Source organism: Canis lupus, chromosome 25 (assembly GCF_011100685.1).
Source record: "Canis lupus familiaris isolate Mischka breed German Shepherd chromosome 25, alternate assembly UU_Cfam_GSD_1.0, whole genome shotgun sequence".
Taxonomy (NCBI): Eukaryota; Metazoa; Chordata; class Mammalia; order Carnivora; family Canidae; genus Canis; species Canis lupus.
The window spans coordinates 39,532,072-39,552,689 of record NC_049246.1 but is presented as its reverse complement, the minus strand read 5'-3'; the positions used below and the strand labels follow the sequence as shown (position 1 = coordinate 39,552,689).

Here is a 20,618-nt window from a genome sequence, read left to right as displayed (position 1 = left end):
ACTTCTCAAATCCCCAGAATGACTAAAATAAGCTTTTCAACTCCCTTAGGGTAAAGATTTTTGAAATAGAAGAATGAGTGGTCTTTATCACCTTTACTTTTGGTCTGGCTATATGCCTCCTCTGAGATAATAAATGAAGAAGGCTTAGGTGGTTGGATTGGAAAAGGGTAAAAGATAGGCTACAGAAGAAAATACCCTTAAATATCTGTAAAAGCCAGTTCAGATATTTCAAAAATATAATCACACTATATCTAGCACTTTCTTGCAGTGAATATCTACTTGCCCTACACAATTCTTTTAGGGCAACATCGATCTCTCTTTCTTATTAAATCTAGGATCTAATATGCTGGTCTATGTGTATTAATGATTTTTGTTTTTATTATTGAAGTTGTTAACTATAGCCAACACACCAGATAATAAAATGGTCAATTTGAAATACAAATACTGACATTAGATTCTTGAAACTTAACATTAACCATATCAGCTATACAGATGGGAATTTGCAGTCCTATCTTCAGAGTTGACTGACTTAGGCTTTCTTTTATATTTTAAAACTTACAAGCATCTTTCTTAGTATCCACAAGAATCTATTTATAATGTTCACACACTTCAATGATTCACTGTAGTCTACATTTCTAAGTAAATATCTCACTTCCTGGTTAGATAATGAGATTTCATGAATGAAGCTGGTATTATGAATGAAAGGATTGCCAAGAAGAGGAAACCAAATCCAGAATTCAAGTACACCTTGCTTCTTCCGCTTGTCCCTGCTTTGAGTAAGGAAAGTGCTGAGGAGGTCTGAGCTAGCAACATTTTGGCTTGAGTGAACACTTGACTAATAGGAATCACTCTGTTCAACCATATTAATTGTTAAGAAAGTGCACGTAAAACTAACAGTGATGTACCATGTCATGACTCTTAAATTGTCAAAGATAAATACAAAAATGATTTCTATGGGTTTAAGAAATGGACATTTTTCACTTAACAGGTGTGACTATAAATTGGCCTGCTTTTTCAGAAAGGCAATTTGATAATTTTGGACAGGGGCCTCAAAATATTTGTTTTCCCTTTGATTTAGTAATTTCATATTCAGGGACTTATCCTACAAAAATTGTCAGAGATTAAGCAAAGATTTATGTACAACAATGCCTATTAAATATTTATTTGTAATATTCAAAAATTAGAACCAACCCAGTACTGATAATAGACTATGGTCAACCAAATGATACCATCATTGTACTATGGAATAAAATGCATCGATTTAATTTTTGAAAACATTCAATGACATAGAAGATACTTATTATATTAAATGAAAATTATCATATTTACAGAGTCATCAGAATTTCATAAGAAAGGAATAATCTCTCTGGGTGTGAAAAAATTCCAGGAGGAACCAACCATGCCAACACTTTGATCTTGGACTTCTAGCCTCCAGAACTATGAGACAATACATTGCCATTGTTTAAGGAAAAAAATAATTCCAGTATGAAAATACATCAAAGTGTGATCAATGTTTTTCTTGGGGTATCACAGTCAAGGGGAATTTTCCCTTTTTCTTTGTAATTTCTGTACTTTCAAGGCTGTCCACATTGGCTATGTGTTACTTACCATTGTGAAGGAATAATAGAAGTATTCTCATACAAGGGATATTTGTCTTCGGAGACAACATTGGTTCCCTTCGTGGGATGAGGAAGAAAGCATTCTGTATGCACATAGTGCCCTGCAATGATGGACGTACATGAAGTTTATTCCCACAAAGTGTCTCACCATTCTCTGTTTTCTATTCTCAAAATCTCAGTCTGGGGTTTCTTTGGCATGCACTTATTACAAGCACAGCATTAAAAGCTCAATCTCTTCCTTCGCAGGGTGCCAAGTGGGAATTGCTTTCTTTTGTTATTCCTTGATGATTACTTCCTAAAATGCTTCCCTCATAACTATGCATAATTTGGAACTTCATTCTCTTCTTAGAAACAGCCAACACGTTAAGCTCTAAGCAAAGCATAGAATTTTGTGGCCCATAGTCTTTGTCAACTGCTGAGACATGAATTTTGACTTATAACCAGGGGGATATTTAGGAGAAAGGAATTCAAACATCCTTGTGGGGAAGGAGAAAATGTCAATTTCTAGACAAATAACAATAGCAAGGTGCTAGTTTCCATGTCTACTGAATGAGGAAAGAAATCATGAGTTGGTATGAATAGAAACTCATTCAGTGAGAAGTACAATGGGAGGTTGCAATGTTTAGTATTTCTCCAGGGAAATTGTTTTCTTCATCTGACCCTATATGCCCCTTTTATTTTGATCCACTCCTTCCAAGATTTCTCCCAGAACAGGCTTTGCATAGTGCAATGTAGAAAATAAATGAAAACAAATAAAATGCTGTAAAATAGCCATATGTGTTTTAGGAATAACTAAAAAGAGATTTTTCTCCCTTTTCCTTCTTCCTTTGACCCTCCATTCCTTTTTTTCTTGTTCTTATTCTTACTTTATTGCTCTCTCTCTCTCTCTCTCTCTTTGCTTCCTGATTTAGGTTGTTACACAAAGCCTGATCCTATCTGTTTCTTTGTAGGTAAGATTACACAAAATCAGAGTTTTAAAAATGGTATTTTAACATACACAAGCCATAACTGTTGTGATGGGAATATGCTCTCCTGTGTGAGATCGCATCTTCGTTTGGGATTCAACTTGTGATGTCTTTGCTTGGTTAAGGATATTGACAATAAGAGTGCCTTTCCTAATTTTTAGACTTTGAGATGCCTAGTGGCTGTTTTTGAATGATTTACTCACCATGGATTTAAAACCAGGGAATGTCTTGTTTCTTGTTTCTTTCAATAATTTTTACCAAACATCTGCTAAGAGCTCCCAGGGGTATATTTTGCAGAGGACTGAAAAATGACTGCTGGTAACGCTAAGAGCCTGCTACTTTCAGAATACGTAACACAGCTAATATGCATTACGATTTCATAAATCCATGAATGGATATTATATGGAGATTGCAGACCAGCTGTTCCTTCCTAAAATAAGCTGGAGGAACAGGGCTGCAGCTAGAGGGATTCGGGTTCAATATAAGGACCTGGAAGAAGTTGCTAGGGAGATTTTTGAATCCCCTAGGAGGATCCTTACTTAGAATGTTGAATGTTGTCAGCTCTGGCCTGTGATTTCCAAGTCTTGCAAGTTAAAAAAAGAACAAAATATCGACTTGGATTTTAAACTTAGATGGAAATCATTTTATTCACTGGAACAGGTTCTCAAACAGTACTGAAAATAAGGAGAAAATTTCCAATCAAAATTTCTGGAGTTAAAATAGGCCCTGTTCACCCTCTCTTTCTCTGTCTCAACATAGCGAAAAATGAATCCTCACAGACTACAGAAGCAAATTCAGGTCTTGTACCAAACCCCACATGACAGCTTTCTCACTGGGACTCCCAACAAACTCCCTGCCCATTACCCTGCCAACCAGGATAGTCCTGCCATAAAACTGAAGCTACACGGATCCTTCCATTTGTTCTATATTCTAATGTTGAATGCTGTCTTGTTTAGTGTCTCATTTAATCTTCTCAACAACCCTACAAAACAGGCATAATTATGCCCATTTCCCAATAAGAAAAGAATTGAGGGGTAACCTATGCAAGGTTACCCACTTCTTAAGTGGCAAAGCCCAGGAAAACCAAGTGTTTTGGATGCTAGTTAAGGGTTATTTGTACTACAGCTCAGCAATTTTGATGCCCTCATCATTTTTTTTTTTTCAGAGGTGTTCCATCTCCTAACAGTGTGGTTTATTCCTTTGAAATGACCTTGGATATCCACTCTTCTAGGAAATTGCAAGGGAAATACTCAGGCTGGAGCTTTCCAGAAAGTACCCTTGATGTGCACGTTCTGACCTAGTCATTCACTATAAGCATCAGTGGTCTGGCTTTTCCACTCACCAACTGTGTGGCAAGTTATTTAACATATCTCAGTGTCCTCATCTGTATAAATGAATATAATAATGCACCTACCTCAAAAGGCTGTTGTGAGGGAAAATTGAATTCATGTATGCAAGGTCTTTCGAACAATCTTTGCTTGGAATGTAATAAGTGGTGTGCAAATGTTGGTTAATATTACAAATTAGCCATCACCTCCAGACTCCAAGCTTGACTTTCCAGGTGACAGCAGAATAATTAACTAATCTTATAAAGTCATCTATAAACATATCTCTTTTTAAGGCATTGAAAGAATGTAGGGATGAATAAAAAAAATAGTGTCTGCCACCAGGAGACATGTTATTCAGTGGCAGGGATGTGGAGTATAGGTACATTTCTGTAGTCCAAGGCACAATAAATAAGGTAAGATCAGAGCACAAAGGAAGGAGATATTCCTAGCAGCTGGGAAGATATGATAAGATTTCTAGGAGTGGTGGGACTTTGAATATCTTGTTTGCCTTACATTTCCACAGGCCCTGGCTTGGTGCCTACTACATAGAAGGTGCTCAGTGGTTAAGTGTGAAGTGACTGAGTATGGCATGTGGGGGTCAAGAGTATGGGAGAGCATCCTGGAGGGCAAACAGTATAAACCACACATGGAGCCATGGAAAGGATCCATTTAGGAAGTTAGTGGCTGGTGAATTCATGAGTTGAGATAAGTGAATAAAGAAATTATAAAGGTAGGTTTAGTCCTAGATATTGGATAGTCTTACATGGCATTCTACAGATTTAAATTTTATTTTGTACCAATGGAGGCAAACAGAACATCAGAGAATTCCAAGAAAGACCTGGCATGATTGGATATGGACTGCAGAACCATGCCGTTTATGGTTCCAAGGAATGTTAGGACTGATGGTCTGGTATCCAAATACTAACAGGAATACAGCTATTCTTCTCATAAGGTTGCCAAGGGAAATATCCATGTGGGGGGGTCAAAGGTAAGAAAAAGCAAAATAATATTTTATTATTAGTTGGACTGTTTGTCCTCAACTCTAGAGAACTCTATCTAGTAAGATGGGCTTAGAAGGTGGTATATAGACTAGAAGCCAGAGGAGCTTCTTTTTTTATCCCTAGGTCTAGACCCTAACCTGGGCACTGTGCTCTTCCTGGCCTTAAGGAAGGACAGACTTTTGAGATTGGTGGACTGAAATGAGTATGAAAGGGAAGTGATGAGCAGGACATTAGGCTGACTCAGTCTCCCCTATGTGGGAGAAGTCCTGTACCATTTTGCCATTCTAGATCCATAAAAGGAGAAAGCAAAAGAAAGAGCCATACCCATGGGTCCGATTATTAATCCACAGTGACCTTGCTCAATAGTAAATGTGGCCTAGGCACATGCCTGGGATCTGACTCATTGAGTGTTCCTCCCCCTCCAGGGAAGAAAAAGAAGGCACAGGGGAAAGTAGCTGTTTGTATTTTCAGAGGCCTCCCTGGAAGGTGATATAAAGAGGAGAACCATTAGAAGCAAAGAGAATCTGAGCTAGGTCAATGTCCATGAGACTAGAAAATGAGTGAGTTCAAAGACATTGAAGATGCTGATGTTTTGGAGAGGAAGTTGCAAGGTTCTTGAAACTGATTCCCAGTTTCCTATCTCCCGCTGACTGGGAGGATGATGGTGCCTCTACCCTTAACTGAGATAAACAATAAAGAGGCCAAGTGGTTTCTGTTCTTTTCTAGTTTTCATGTAGCCTTCAAACAAAACACATCTGCTTCTATCCTGAGGCTAAGCAGAACTATAAGTTAATTAACAAGTAATATTACAGTGTTAGGAAAAAGGGTAGGATCAAAACCACCTTTCTTCTTTTCCTAGAGAATAAAGAATAGATAGGCAGCATTCTTCAGGAGGGAGGTAGACTCAGGATGCTAGAACAAATGGCTGCTTGTTTCACATTTTTTTGCATGTCTCAGAGGATCTCAGAAAACATCTAAGAGGTGCTGAAAGCTTTTAGAAGGATTATGTCAAAAAGAAAAGTTGCGAAAGAAAGCAGTCACAGAAATTACTCTCTGAGCAACATTTTCATAGTTGAGCAGAGAGCTTTTGCTCTGGGAATTGTTTAAGTATATTACAGAGAAGAGGTTCCTCTTAAAAGCCAACACTTGTATTTTCAAAAAAAGAAGAGGAGCAACATGATGATTCTAAGCTCAGGAAGAAAAATACATTGTGTATCTTACCATTTGTTCTAGAATCACAGAAGAGGGCTGCTGATGGGTTCAGGATAAACAAATGAGATTAGAAATGCTGAAATGTAGTTGACAGTGTGTGACAGAGAAGGGACACAAACTCAGTGACTGCTAACAAATCATGTAATTTCAGAGAATATTATAGTTAATGAGGGTCAACTCCAGGCATAGATTAGAAAGGCTTATGGGCTGTATACGTAGGCAACCACACAAGCAAGAGTAGACAATGGCCAAGATCCAAGGTGGTAGTTTGAGCCAAGGGGAGTCGGATAGTGGTGGTAAAAGTAGAGCTGCAACTTTGGTCAGTGCCTGGGAAAAATTTTAAGAACCCAGAATAGAAGCAGGAAGAAGGGCCATGGTAAGTGAGAATGTTTTCATTTGGGTTCTTGTTAGGACAAGAGCCAGTTTTCAAAATGGGTTACCTTGGGCCCTTATAAAATAATGAGTGAGCTCTTCATGTATGTATATAGAATGATCTGATATTAAGCAAAAGAAATACAGAGTATTCGGTATGGTATGCTAGCAGTAGTGCAAAATCAAAAGTGTGTGGCTTAGAACTTCAGAAAGAATTTACAGGAATCTCTAATAGTGGTTGCTTGGTTAGTGGGTGTGGTTGTGATGAGAAAAAAAAAGAGTGGTAGAAGGAAGACTTTAACTTATACCTACAAATTGTTATATGACCTATGAAAAAAATTAAGGATACACATTTTAAGAGTATGTTGCTTGGGATTTTCATGTGAGAGTCAATGGGATTGTATGTTTTGGAAAAGGTAGAGAATGAGGTGAGCAGTCATCTCACATCATGGAAGGAAATATTTTATCTTAACAAGTTGTTTCAAATATGCATCATCCATAATTTGTACTTAATGTGTAACCTTAAGCCTTGAACATAAAATCAAAAGTATGATGTGCAGCTAGATTAGAGACCCATTTCTTTGGAGAACATAAATCAGTCAAATCCTCTTGTTTTTGGGACTGTATGAATTTCTGATTCTTTTTTACTGTCTTTAGAGATGTGGTTAAAATTCAGGAGCAAACCTAGAGGATGAACAAACTTCTAGTATGAGAGACTCTGGAGTGAATTCCACGTGGCAATAGCTTTGTGATCAAGCTCATCTGAAATGCAGGTGTTTCTGTTTTGTTTTGTTTTCTAGTTGGTGTTAGCATTGTTTTGATTTAAAAACATCAACAAATCAACCTAACCCAACAAAACAAAACAAACCCAACAAAATAATCCAGAAAAGAGAAACAGAATTGATGGTGATGATAAGAAACACTACACTTTTACAGTTCTGCTCAGGACTAGTTTTGCTCAAAACATTTTTCCCTAAAGTTACAGCTGCTTACAATACCAATTTATGTTTCATTCAAAGCCTTTCTCCTGCTGATAGCTCTCAATTGTGGCGTGGGGAACAAGAATGGAAAGTGATTTTAGATTGAAGGTGCTTGGGTTCTTCCTATCAATGAAGTCCCATCCAGAGTAATTGAGGGATTGATTGGGTAAATTATGGAGGCTGCATTAATTGTAAATAGGTGTTGGGGTCCACTTTGGGAGAACTGGGAATTCTATTGGTGTTGGGGTCCACTTTGGGAGAACTGGGAATTCTAGATTTATATTTGGGCATTACGATCTCAAGACAATGCTAAAAATTATGGTCGATAAAAATGTTTTAACAGTGTAAAAATAAATACTTAGATAATTACAAAAAATATTAAAAATACGCATTTTTGGATTTAGCCTTGATTCTGGCACTTTTTCCTTTATATTCATCCTCTGCAATCTCAATGCCTTTATTCTCATCATCTCCAAAATGAGGAGATCGATGCTGCTTCATGACGCTACTAAAAGAAACAACTTAAGAAATGTTATATTGGGGCACCTGGGTGGTACGATTGGTTGAGTGTCTGACTCTTGCTTTTGGCTCAGGTCATGGTCTCAGGGTCTTGAGATCGAGCTGTACTTTGGGCTGCACACTCAGTGGGGAGTCTGCTTCAAGATTCTCTTTCTCCTCCTCTGCCTCCCTCTCCCCCTGCTCATGCTCTTTCTCTCTCTCTTTCAATAAATAAATAAAATATTAAAAAAAGAAATGTTATTGAGTCATTCTGCATGGATGAAATGTTACAAGAGTAAAACATTATTTATATTTATGCAAAATGATCATTGACTGGATTTATTGATAAAACTCACATTCTTACCTGCTCTTTTGGATTACACTCCCTAAACACATCAATTGTTTACTTAACTGCCCTTTGTTTTTTTTGTTTGTTTTGTTTTTGTTTTTTGTTTTGTTTTGTTTTTTTGCTTTGTTTTAAGATTTATTTTTTTAGTTGAGATGGAGAGCAAGCATGGAGTGGGGTCTGAGGAAGGAAGGAGAGAAAGAATCCTTAAGCAGACTCCTTGCTGAGTGTGGAGCCCAACACAGGGCTTGATCTCAAGACCATGAGATCATGACCTGAGCCCAAATTGAGAGTCAGATGCTTAACTGACTGAGCCACCCAGGTGCCCTGACTTAGCTGCTTTTTTGGAGACATTCTGATTGACACTGAAACAACAGTGTTCCTTTCCTTGTTTATCTAAGTTCTTCTTTCCATTTTTAAACATCTCTGCTTTGATCTAAAGTGATCTTAGAGCCTTTTTCCTCTTCTCAACTGTAACATAGATTCATGAAAAATAATTCTTTTCCAGCGCTCCAGTCTTGTTTATAATAGTAAGTTCTTTAGAAATTTCCTAGCTCATGTTTCCAATGGGCTCATGATTAAATATTAATGTATTGGGGCTGAACTACCAAAGAACACTTTCTGAAGGAGAGTATCAAATGGTCAACAAACCAACAGATAGGGAGAGCTATTAAATACTTTGAAATTCCAACTATTTATCATTGGTGTTTTGGTAATTGTGATTTATTGAGGAGAGTTTCAATGCTCTGAGTTCATCAGGCTCCACTTCTGTACTTTGGGCCAGGCTCACTGCTTTTGTTTGTAATATAAATCATGTCTGGATACCAAAGACTCCAGATCTGCTAAGCTTTAAGCTTTTTGTTTTGTTTTGTTTTGTTTGTATTCTTTGTGTTTCCTTATTAGGGAATTTCGATGCTATGCTTGAATGCATACTATTTCCCTTAAAAGAAATATTTGATATAAAAGTTATTAGAAGGCAGATGAGCTTCAATTTCATGGCACTTATTCCCCTTCCCTGTTTTTAAACTTGTGTTGGTGTCATTTTGTCTGAACCAGAATCACCTAATTCAAAGGCTATTGTTTTTTTGAAATCTTGACAATAAGTAGTTCATTCTTATGCATGAGTACATAATCAAAAAATTGGCATACTAAATATTGCTTTGTGAAGTCTCAGGTTCTTCTCTCTTTCTCTTTTAAAAAAAAAATGGGGGGGATGCCTGGGTGGTTCAGTGGTTCAGCGTCTGCCTTTGGTTCAGGTCATGATCCTAGGATCCTGGGATTGAGTCTCACATCAAGCTCCCTAGAGGGAGCCTGCTTTTCCCTCTGCCTATGTCTCCGCCTCTCTCTCTCTCCCTGTATCTCTCATGAATAAATATATAAGTAAATAAAATCTTTAAATATATATATTTTTTTAGAAAGAGAGAGAGCTCGAGCAAGGGCTCATTTCCTATTTTTTGATCAAACTATGTTTTTATGTGCATGTTCTTATGATAAAAATTATTTTAGTAGCTCTATTTTAATTATTTTATCATTTTTAAAGGATTTATTTATTTGAGAGAGAAAGGGAGAGAGTGCACTCTCGGGCAGTGGGAAAGGGCAGAGGGAGAGGGAGAGATAGCATCTCAAGCAGATTCCCTGCTGAGGGCAGAGCCCCAAGTGTGGCTCCATCCTACCACTCAGATCCTGACCTGAGCCATAATCAAGAGTCCACCACTTAACTGACTGAGCCACCCAGGCGCCCCTTTAATAACTCTATTTAAAATAAGATAAGGAGGGATATCTGGGTGGCTCAGTGGTTAAGCGTCTGCCTTCGGCTTAGGGAGTCCAGGTCTGGGGATCGAGTCCCACATCAGGCTCCCTGTGAGGAGCCTGCTTCTCCCTCTGCCTATGTCTCTGCCTCTCTCTCTGTGTCTCTCATGAATAAATAAATAAAATCTTAAAAAAAATAAAATAAAAAATAAGATAGGATAAGGAATCAGGCCCTTTCAATTCCCTTCTCCTGTTAGTTTTCTCCTTGGTACTTAACAGTTTATCACCATTTAACATTACACACACACACACACACACACACACACACACACTATTAATTTATTTATCTTCATGTTCTGTTTCTCTTCAATGGTTTGTAAGTTACACATCAAAGATTTTTTCCTTTTTGTCTGTTTTGCTCTTGGGTCTACTGTGTCTGTCACTTATAAAAACATAACAAATATTTGTTGAATGAACAAATATTTCCATACATAATTTCTACATAATATTTTTTCATTTAGCCTATTGCCAGAAAAGCAGCACCAATGCTTGCTTCTGACTTCACATTGTCTATACTATGAAACTGGAAATCTGTGGGCAGAATCACAATTCGGCAAAAATAAATCCTTAAAAAATAGTAATTATGTAAGGACTTAATTTTGTCGTTGTTTAGTGTACACTAGACATGTTAAACCCTTATAAGTTTCTCTTTAGAAGGGGAATGAAGAAAAAACCCATAAGCAGACATTCAAATTAGCTAGAATACAAAAAATCAACCTTACTTTTCTGGTGAATAGGAAAGGAAGCATTTTAAAAAAAAAAATGTGATTCCATGGGTATACAGTTTAATAATCTCACAAAACAAGTCTTCCTATTTTTTTCAGTTTTCATTAAAGAAGAGGAAGGAAATTTTCTGTTTTTTGACAACCATACTTCTTTATATCTTGCCTATGAAGTATGAGGAAAAAGTTTGTTTTTTACATGAGTTGAAATTTCCATAAATTTTACATTTTTTCAGGATCATTTGAGCTTTTTGAGTGCCAAGCACCCTTTCCCTTTCTCCTGTTAAATTAGAACGAACTCAGGAAGAAGAACATGTTGAGCAGCATTTTTTTTTTTTCTTTCCAGCACATAAAAGTAAAAGTTGTTCAATGTTTCAAGCAGGATGGGGTTACTCTGTGAGGCATTTTCTTTCACAGAAAAACATGGCATCCCCTGTTCACAAGACTGGCGAGCAGAACAACAAAGAGAGCTAAAAAGGAAATTGTTAGGACTTAATAAAAATCTGAATGACCTTTCCTTCTTAGAGGAAAGGGTTACTGATCCAAAGCATACTATTGACAAGAACAAGAAAGAAAAATGAATACATGGGGTTAGAAAAGTAAATTTTGAGTCAGTTAAATGGAAGCCACCTGTTGTCCCCAATTTATAGTTTATAAAATAAATTCAAAGTGCTAGAAATCCCAGATTATAGAAAGCTATTTTTCTTGGCATTAAATGAACAGAAAGCAATAATTTCCCTTTCTGAAACACATGTCCCTCCATTCATTTTCTCATTCATTTCTTTATTCCAAGATCTCATCGTCTACTAGACAGATCAACCTGGAAATAATTACAGTGGTATGACAAATGTCCTTATAAAAGTGTGAGCAATGCACAGAGAAGGATTTGGTTAGCTCTGCCTGAGAATTTCGACTAGGCTTTTGTCAGAGAGTGACATTTGAACCATGTTTTAAAGAATAAGGGGGATTTTTCTAGCAGGACAACGTGGAAGGAACATATTGAACAAAAGGAAATGGCATTTTCAAAGCAATCAAGATGGAAAAGAGGAAATCAAAAACATGTAAGTCCTTGCCTTGTTCATAAAGAGACTTGCTAGGCCACTTTCCTGAATGCTAATATCAAATGTTCTTCTAACAATTATATACCTGCTTTTCATGTCCAGCCCAGCAGACTTCCCAATAAGCCAGATTTAGATGACTGACTCCAGAGTGTCAGGGAGACATATTTTCAATGGAAATCATTCACTTGAATCACTATGGTGAAGAAATGTGCTCACAGACTGGCCAGTTACATAGTCTTCACGTTCTACGAGCATTTCCAGGATACCTATTCATAATGATCAGTCCTCTTGTGGGTGAAATGCTGTTGTTTTCCCATTACTGGTGATGGAATGTCTTGATTAATATCTCTCACTTTTCTTCGTTCTACCTCCTGGGTGTTTTGGCCATGACTTCATGGGAATTCAATGGTTGCTTGGTAGAAATATTTGTGCAGTTAGGACAGCTCATATATTCTTTTGAAACAGATATTTGTTTGCTCCCTTCACTCCTTCTGGCTTCTGGCCTCCTTTCTTAACAGGCTTCACCTTCTTCCCATTCTCCCAAAAAGGAGTTAGGACTCATTCATGCCATGATCTTGGTATTCGTTTTTCTTAATCCTTATCATTTATTTACTCGCTATGGTGGATATTATAAACTTAAATAAATATTCCAAATCTAGTTGCTCTTGCTTAATACTTTAAGTAAATGTATAATCATTTGAGTCTTAAGGTTATAATAGAAGTATTTTATTGTGGGGAAATAATAATAATGCTTCCTATTTTTATGATAAAATGTTTTCTATTTTATGATAATATTGTATTTGACTTAATCCATCTTTATGAATTAGTGTAACACTGTGAAAAATTATAATATTTAATGAAATAGAATTTTAACCTTTACATGTAGCTTTTAGGTATATTGTTATATGTACGCAATAAAAAGGAAAAAAAACCCACTATTATACAGAACCTTCTATTTTTGTTTATATTTACCACATCTACCCATAAATCATGTTAAGTGTTACTTATTCCCATAAACATTCATTTCTATAAGTAAATCATTTGTATTTTCACTTTTCTTACACATGCCTAAAATATTTGAAACAGAGTACAGCCACCATATTAGTTACCAACTTAATACCCCCCCCCCACAAAAAAAAGAAAGAAATTTTCTCAAAATACAAACATAAAGACTCTTAAAGTCTTTATATTTTTAAAACTACAGTTGACTCTTGAACAACATGGGGGTTAGGGGCACCAACCTGCCCACCTTCCACCAATGCAGTAAAAAATCTGCATATTGCTTTTGACTCCCCCAAAACTTAACTATGAATAGCTTCCTGTTGCCCAGAAACCTTACTGATAACATAAACAGTTAACACCTATTTTCTATGTTACAAGTATTGTAACTGTGTTCTTATGATACAGTAAGCTAGAGAAAAGAAAATGTTATTAGGAAAATCATAAAGAAGAGAAAATACATTTATGGTTCTGTATTGTATTTGTTGAAAAAAATTTGTATGTAAGTGGATCCATGTAGTTCAAACTTGTGTGTTCAACGGTCAACTAAGTATGTGTCAATTACTTTACCTTTAGGATGAGGTGCTTAAGTGATCCTGTTTTGTATATATATTTGTATATATATTTAAACATAAATAAATATGATTGAGAGTCTGATTAGTTTTTAAATTAAGTGGCATTATTTAGGTGGAAAAATTGAACTACCCTGTAAGCACAACTTTTTGTAGACTTAATCTCATAGGTCATCATTTCCATGAAATCATTAATTTTTTTAAAAGATTTTATTTATTTATTCATGAGAGACACAGAGAGAGAGAGAGACAGAGACAGAGACAGAGACACAGGCAGAGGGAGAAGCAGGCTCCATGCAGGGAGCCCGACGTGGGACTCGATCCCAGGTCTCCAGGATCATGCCCTGGGCTGAAGACAACGCTAAACCACTGAGCCACCTAGGCTGCCCCTCATTAGTTTTTAATATTACATAATAGCACTTTGTACAGGCATCTTTTTAAGTGTTTTACATTTATTATCTTATCCAGTAATCAGAATGGCCCTATGAGGAACGCACTATGGACCATCCCTGTTTGTTGATATGGAAATAGAATCAGAGTGGTGAAGGTGAGGTGGGATAGCCAGGACAGCAATGACAGCCTCAGTTCTCTGCAGAATCTGTATTATTAAACACTGAACTTTATTGTTTTAAATAATTTGGAGTGTAGTTGGACTACTCCTTCTACTCAATTAGCTGTGTATTGGAGGAAAATTTAATGAGTAACAGAAAATTTTATATAGAATCATGACAGAAAACCGACAGTAATATTGTGTAGTAATACTTTACACTTATTAGTTATGTCCTTTTGTGCAAATCTAATTTCTCTGGTCATGGTTTCTTGATTTATAAAATAAGAATTATGATATATCTTTCACCAGGTGATTTTAAAGCTTCAATAAGATAATTTAAGATAAGTATTTATAATCTGCAAAGAAACTTCCATGAAACAAAAGTTATTACAAAACACAAGATATTTGCAACCTGTTTCCTCCTGCACTTAAAATGTACATGTTTTTCTTGTTTCTTTTGATGTTGGTAGAAGTCAGTGAAAACCCTATAGCCATGTTAAGATGAAATGACTTTAAAAGCTTGTAGATCCTTAAGAGTTGCTAGGTCATTATTGAATTTGTATTTTGTAAAAGCAACTAGACTATAATAAATATTTTGACTTTGCCTTGGCTCAAATAATTGATTTGGTCCATTTCTCTTTATAAAACATCTTATTGTTATATACTTGATAGCTATAGAAATTTCGGAAGGTCTACCACCGGCAATTTCACCAGAAGGTGTTGTGGGGGTGTTGTGGGTGCAGTTCAAACAAAAATCTCATTCAAGCATTTATTTAGTGTCCAATATGTACCTGACCATTTTTTATAAGTATTGTGACATAAACATGAATAAAGGAAGTGAATTCCCTCAGGCATTAATCATGCTTGCAGACAGACATTTAAACTTTTTATAACACACAATGAGTGAAGTGTGATGATTGCTGGGTGTCTTCAGAGGAAAGAGGAGAATCTTTAAACCAGGCTTCTCAGAGGAGATGATACTTGATCTGAGATCCAGAGAAGAGTAAGACTTAGCTTGGTAGTGGTGGTATGGAAAAGATGTCTGTTGAAGGACTTAGCATACACAATAAAATGAAGATAAGAACTATCATGTTTATTTAAGGGACTGGAGTATTTAGTATGCCTGGAATTAGGGATTCAAAATAGGGAACAGGAAGAGACAAGGCAGATCTAGATCATCTGGAGCCCTGAACACTTACCTGGACTATTAAAACTTGATCATAATACCTCTGGGGACCATTGAAAAATGTATAACTGTTGCATTACCAGATTAAGATTTTGGAAATATCACTCTGATAGTACAGCAAAGGAAAGCCCCCGTCTAGGATTTGGGAGTGGAGAGAAGCCTTATTTGCCTATCTACATAGGCTATGATGAAAGCTTGGGAAGAGGAAGATGAAAAGGGACGTGAAAGATGGAATCTTTTTGATTTTTGTGACTGCTTGACTCAAGGTTCCTTCATTTCTAGTCTGGGTAATTGGGAATGGGTGGGATCATTAGCTAAGATAGGGAACACAAGAGGAGGGAAGTGGGCATGCTCAGGAAAATTTGTGTCTAGAACTTAAGGTAGCAGTTTGGGGTTTGGGATTTAGATATAGGTTTCAGTATTTTCTGGCATGTGAGACTGACCTGTATCTGGATAAGGAGAAGTGGTCTCCTCAAACATTAGATGCTCCTTACTTGGCCTTCTTTATCCTCAAGTGGACATTCCCCTTGAGTCACATCTCTGATCTCTCTAGAGAATTCACTATCAGTCATATTCTCTCTTGAAGATAGAATCAAGGCCATTGCTAAACAAGGCAACTCTTCTCTAATTCTAAAAGACTGATCTGGTCCTTGTGAAGTTGGCCAACCATGGACAGGGTCCTAGGTAAGAGGACTTTGGTCACTGATCTTAGCTGATACCATAACAGATTGAGGAACAGTTTAGATGTTACATAATTAATGTGAGGTAGGCATAAGGCAGAAGCAGAGTGCTGTGTTGACTCTAATTATAAACAGAGGAAATGCTATAATTTAGAAAGACGCATGTGGTGGCTTATGGAGTCACACCTCTGATGTGTTGATATACATAACACACTCAGAAAAGTGCCTGACATATCACAAAGACAATGCAAATGTTTGCTTGTATATCAAATTGCTTCTTTGTAAAAAGTAAGTGAGAAATCCCCTATGGAGATGGAGAGCTGAGGTTTTAATTTTCCTTCAGAGACGGAACAAAGTGAGGAATAAGGTTTCTAATCAATAGGAATTTTTCTGTTTGGTTTGATAGTTCCCTCATTCTCAGAAAGGACTTAAAGGTCTCTGCCTCAACAGATCTTAATCTTTCTTGATTAGCTGTGTCCAAAGCTTCCATGAGTGAGCAAGCAGGTAATGGGTTAGAAGTTTTGAGGGAAGAAGCAAAATTTAGAACACCTGCTAAAGAGCATGTAAAAGAGGAGTTTGGGTAGCTAGAGGGGCTCCTGGGGTTATTAATATATGAGCTAGGAAATTATTAATACTGGTTCTCATCAAGATCACTGGGTAGAATGCGTTAGCAGTGTTCAGCAGTCTGAAAGACAGAAAAAACAAGTTAGACAATTAAATTTACCCAGGTCTAAACTATTCCAGGACAGGTGAGGCAGAAAAAAACAAGAAAGCAAGAAAACAAGCGTTTAGGGAAAGAACAAGGAGGTGTTTATGTGAGAATCCTAAACAAATCAGCTGGAAATGAAAAGAAGTAAGTCTGGAAAATGCAGGTAATTAGGAAGCATTGATGGGTGTCACAGCCAGACCATCTGTATGAGGGCAAGAAATAGAAAGAGTTGGAATGATGAGTTTGTGGTGGGAGAGCGGCATATTAGAATTTAACTAACACTACGTGGGATTTCACAAAAATATAACCAAGATTTGTAGAAACTGATTGTGTGAAGATAGGAATCACTGAAATGGAGGAGGCCAAGAAGCACTTTGCCTAAGATAGTAGGATTGTCAGAATGGACATGGACGTCATCTAAGATGTTGGCAAGACTATGGGTCTACGCCCATCAAAGACCATAAATCTACTGCTAAATATCATTAGTGAATGTGGAGAAGGAAGTAAAATATAAGTAGATGACAGGGATGAGGAGTCCCAGAGAGATATAATTACTCTAGGGGATCAGATTCGTAAAGCTGTACAAGTAGCAATGGGCAACAAGAAATTATTGAATAATTTCCACATGCTTCCTGATCTTCACGTCTGCTCCCTATTTTTAACCTTGTGGGAACATGGAGTTGGAGAATGTGTAGGCTCTACCTGAGTGGACCAAAAGCAAATGGGAAAAGTCTTAAGGAGAAAAAAAATTTATCTTAAGGAAAAATAGAGGGAAACGTGATCTTAGGGATGGTTTTAGGTAAAGGGAACCTTTTGTGAGCAAATTGAAGGTGATGATAGATAGAGAGTTTACACTTAAACATGCATTCCAGAGAGTGTCCTTAAAAATATTGGCAAGGAGAGACTCAAAGCGATGATGAGTAGAACGAAATGGGGTTTGCATGAGAGTTTGGCAGGGAATGGCGTACAAAAAGACTTGAATTTTGGGTAGAAGCCAACAATGCCAGGGATGTGAGAGATGATGGCATTCAATGGTCTAAAGATTTAGAATGGAACTCTGATATATAATTGTTTTTGTGCCAATGGAACACTGGGCCCAAGGAAAGATCTTATTCTGTACGTGGTCTGATCAGCGATTTGCAGCCTTTGCTTATTATTACAAATCGAGCCTTGATAAAATGATCTTTTCTGACTTGGCAAAGCTCAAAATTGTGTATAAAGTGCAATGTACTTAGAACCCAATCAGGATGTTGTCACCAATCTCTTAAGACCCATTGGATCTAATGGGTTCAATATTTGCCAAATAGTTGGTAGTGCTCATCCATATTCATTTTCTCTTCTTCTGGCCACACATCCAGACTAAATTATCTAGACTTCCTATGGTTAGATCCACACCTAGCTCCTATGATTGAATTCTACCCAATAGGATTGGTGGGAATGATGTATATCACTTATGAACCTGCCCCACAAAACCCTTCCCAAGCCCCTTTTCCATAATACCTGTCTGAATCCAGAGATCTCTGAGGACCTGTGGGAATCACAAGATGGGAAGATCTTAGAGCAGAGGATATTTCCCTCACTGCCTCCAATGACCTATAATATAATGGGACAAAAAAAAATATGTATAGTGTTAAACTAGTAAGAATTAGAGATAATTTGTCATAGCAGTGGCTTTACCTATCTGATAGAGTATCTATGGAAGACATCACTGTGGTATGAGCTGATGGCAAACTCCATAGAGCTTGGAGCAAAGGGATATTTTTGCAGCAGGTGATTTTTTATTTGGGAGAGGAGACCCTAACTTGTTATTGTGACCTCATAGAGACTAAACATAGAGTTACTGTGCTATCTAAGCACAGTATCTCCAGCATCAATTCAGCCTCATCTGATTGGATGAGCCATGAAGTCAAATGTTTCCTTGGGAACTCTTTTATCAAATGGAAATTGAATTTACAGGTCAGGATCCAAGCATGTCCTGATGGCACAAAGTGGCTGATATACCCTCAATGCCTGTTTCAAACATACTGCTGCTTCTCTCTCAAAATACTATCATGGCCCTAAGAGCAGTTTCCTATGAACAAATGATGTGGAGAGAAAAAGAGCCTTGTTTAAGATGACTATGCTTCATGTGCTAGCACCAGCATTACAACCTGCAGCATGACTGGCCTTGAGGGACAATAGGGGAAGAGAAATCCTCTCAGTGGGTGGAATTTTGCATAATACTTATCATATTTAAAGTTTACAAGTAAATCAGCTCTTTGCAAAATATATCCTCTAAAGATGTGAATAGTCTTTAAATATTAATCAGATGATATTACTTGCTTGCTCAAAGTCCTTCTGTTGCTTACTATTTTACTTTGTATTATTTTATACCTTGGTCTACTAGGCCCTAAGTGGTATGTTCCCAGCTTTACACTAGAACTTCAATGTGGACTGCCCTTTATTTTGCTTCTCTAGCTAGTGACCTTATTTTAATTCCCAAGCATCAAACTCTTGGCCTTGCATGGACCTTCACCTCTGCTAACTGACAACTTGGCTGGCTTTCTCATCTTTCAGATTTTAACTTAAATTGGTCTCTTCAGATAGACTTTCACTAATCTTCCAACAGTTGAGCTTCCTCTGTGAGTTTACCTTTTCCAACTTTTCTTCTGCGTCTTTCTCTTTTCCTTCATAAAAGGTATCTGTATTTATGTAATTGCTTATATATTATTTTACTAAGGGGCACCTGGGTGGCTTAGTCAGTTAAGTGTCCAACTCTTGATTTTGGCTCAGGTCATGATCTCAGGAACGTGAGATGGAATCCTGCACCTGGCTCCATGCTCAGCAGGACTTTTGAGGATTTCTCCTCAAAATGGATTTTTGAGGTTTTCTCTCCCTCTGGACTCCTGCCAGGGCACATTCTCTAAATAAATAAAGAAAATAAATCTTTTTGAAAAAGTTGTCATCATCATTGCACTGTATATTTGGCAAAAGTGAAGACCCCATTCATTTTGTTTACCATCAAATGTAGGACGCTTAGCACAATTCCTGGCTCATAGTATGTAGGTGAGAAACTTTTAGATGGATGTGGGTCCCTCAGTGGAGTACAATTGTACCAGGAGATTCAGTTGACTTATAAGCCATGGCAAAGAAGAAAACCAAGAAGCTGGTAGAACAAAATTAGTGATCCTCTGAGGAACGGAAAGAGGTAGGTATGATATAGATGTGGAGGCTGATGGAACAAAATAGGTCTTGTGGCTATTAGTGTTCAGCCAAAAGATGAACAAAAACTTGCCCATGACTTTCAGTGGTATCCTTTAAGAGACAGTCTGTTCCACTCTGACTGGCAGCTTACATTTCTTCCTTTCCTATTTTTTCTTTTTCTTTTCTCATTATTCTCTTTCCTTTTCATAAACAAAATAAAACAGAACAAAACAGACAAACAAAAATCTAATCTTCTAAGATTTGGGGCTAAAATATTGAGGACAATAAAGTCATTTATAGTGAATGAAATTTCCAGAAGATTCCTCATTCATTCATTAAAGAAAAACAGTGTCTACATTGCTGTTCATTAACCAAATAAAGATTAATTTCCCTCATGAAATATTTAAATTTTACTGCCAAATTACTGTAATGATGCTTTCCTCAGCTGAGACAATCTGGGAAATACAGCTTCTAATAAAAACTACTAAAAACATCAAGAGGGAAAATTCCAGATTTCCAACTGGAGTGCATCTCTAAAGATGATTAAACATTAATATCAAAGAAATACACACCCATATATAAAAAGCAGACCATCAAAGGTCACATTTTTGAAGGTAGAATATTAAGGAAACAGATATCCCTGTGGGTGACTGCATGTTACTGCTAACTTCAAAATACTCTTGGTTTCAGTTATTTTTTCAAGATGTCAAAAAATCCTGCAGTCATTCCAGTCATTTCATGCCTAAAGTTTTCCCCATAGAAATAAGATATTTTTCAGGAAAATGTTACGAAAGGAACGAAGGATGATTGTATTAAACATCTGCAG

At 36.9% G+C, this 20,618-nt stretch overlaps 1 long non-coding RNA gene across 5 annotated transcripts in view; it reads right to left on the bottom strand.

The window, feature by feature from the left end:
* Positions 1–18,403, bottom strand: part of LOC102157117 — a 56,455-nt gene extending 38,052 nt beyond the window's left edge. For all 5 annotated transcript variants that reach the window (XR_005378751.1, XR_005378753.1, XR_005378752.1 and 2 more), the window contains exons 1-3: positions 18,287–18,403; positions 18,110–18,202; positions 1,609–1,720 (exon numbers count right to left, since the gene is read on the bottom strand). This is a non-coding gene — a long non-coding RNA (uncharacterized LOC102157117). The remainder of the gene's footprint in view (positions 1–1,608; positions 1,721–18,109; positions 18,203–18,286) is intronic.
* Positions 18,404–20,618: the final 2,215 nt, after the last annotated feature.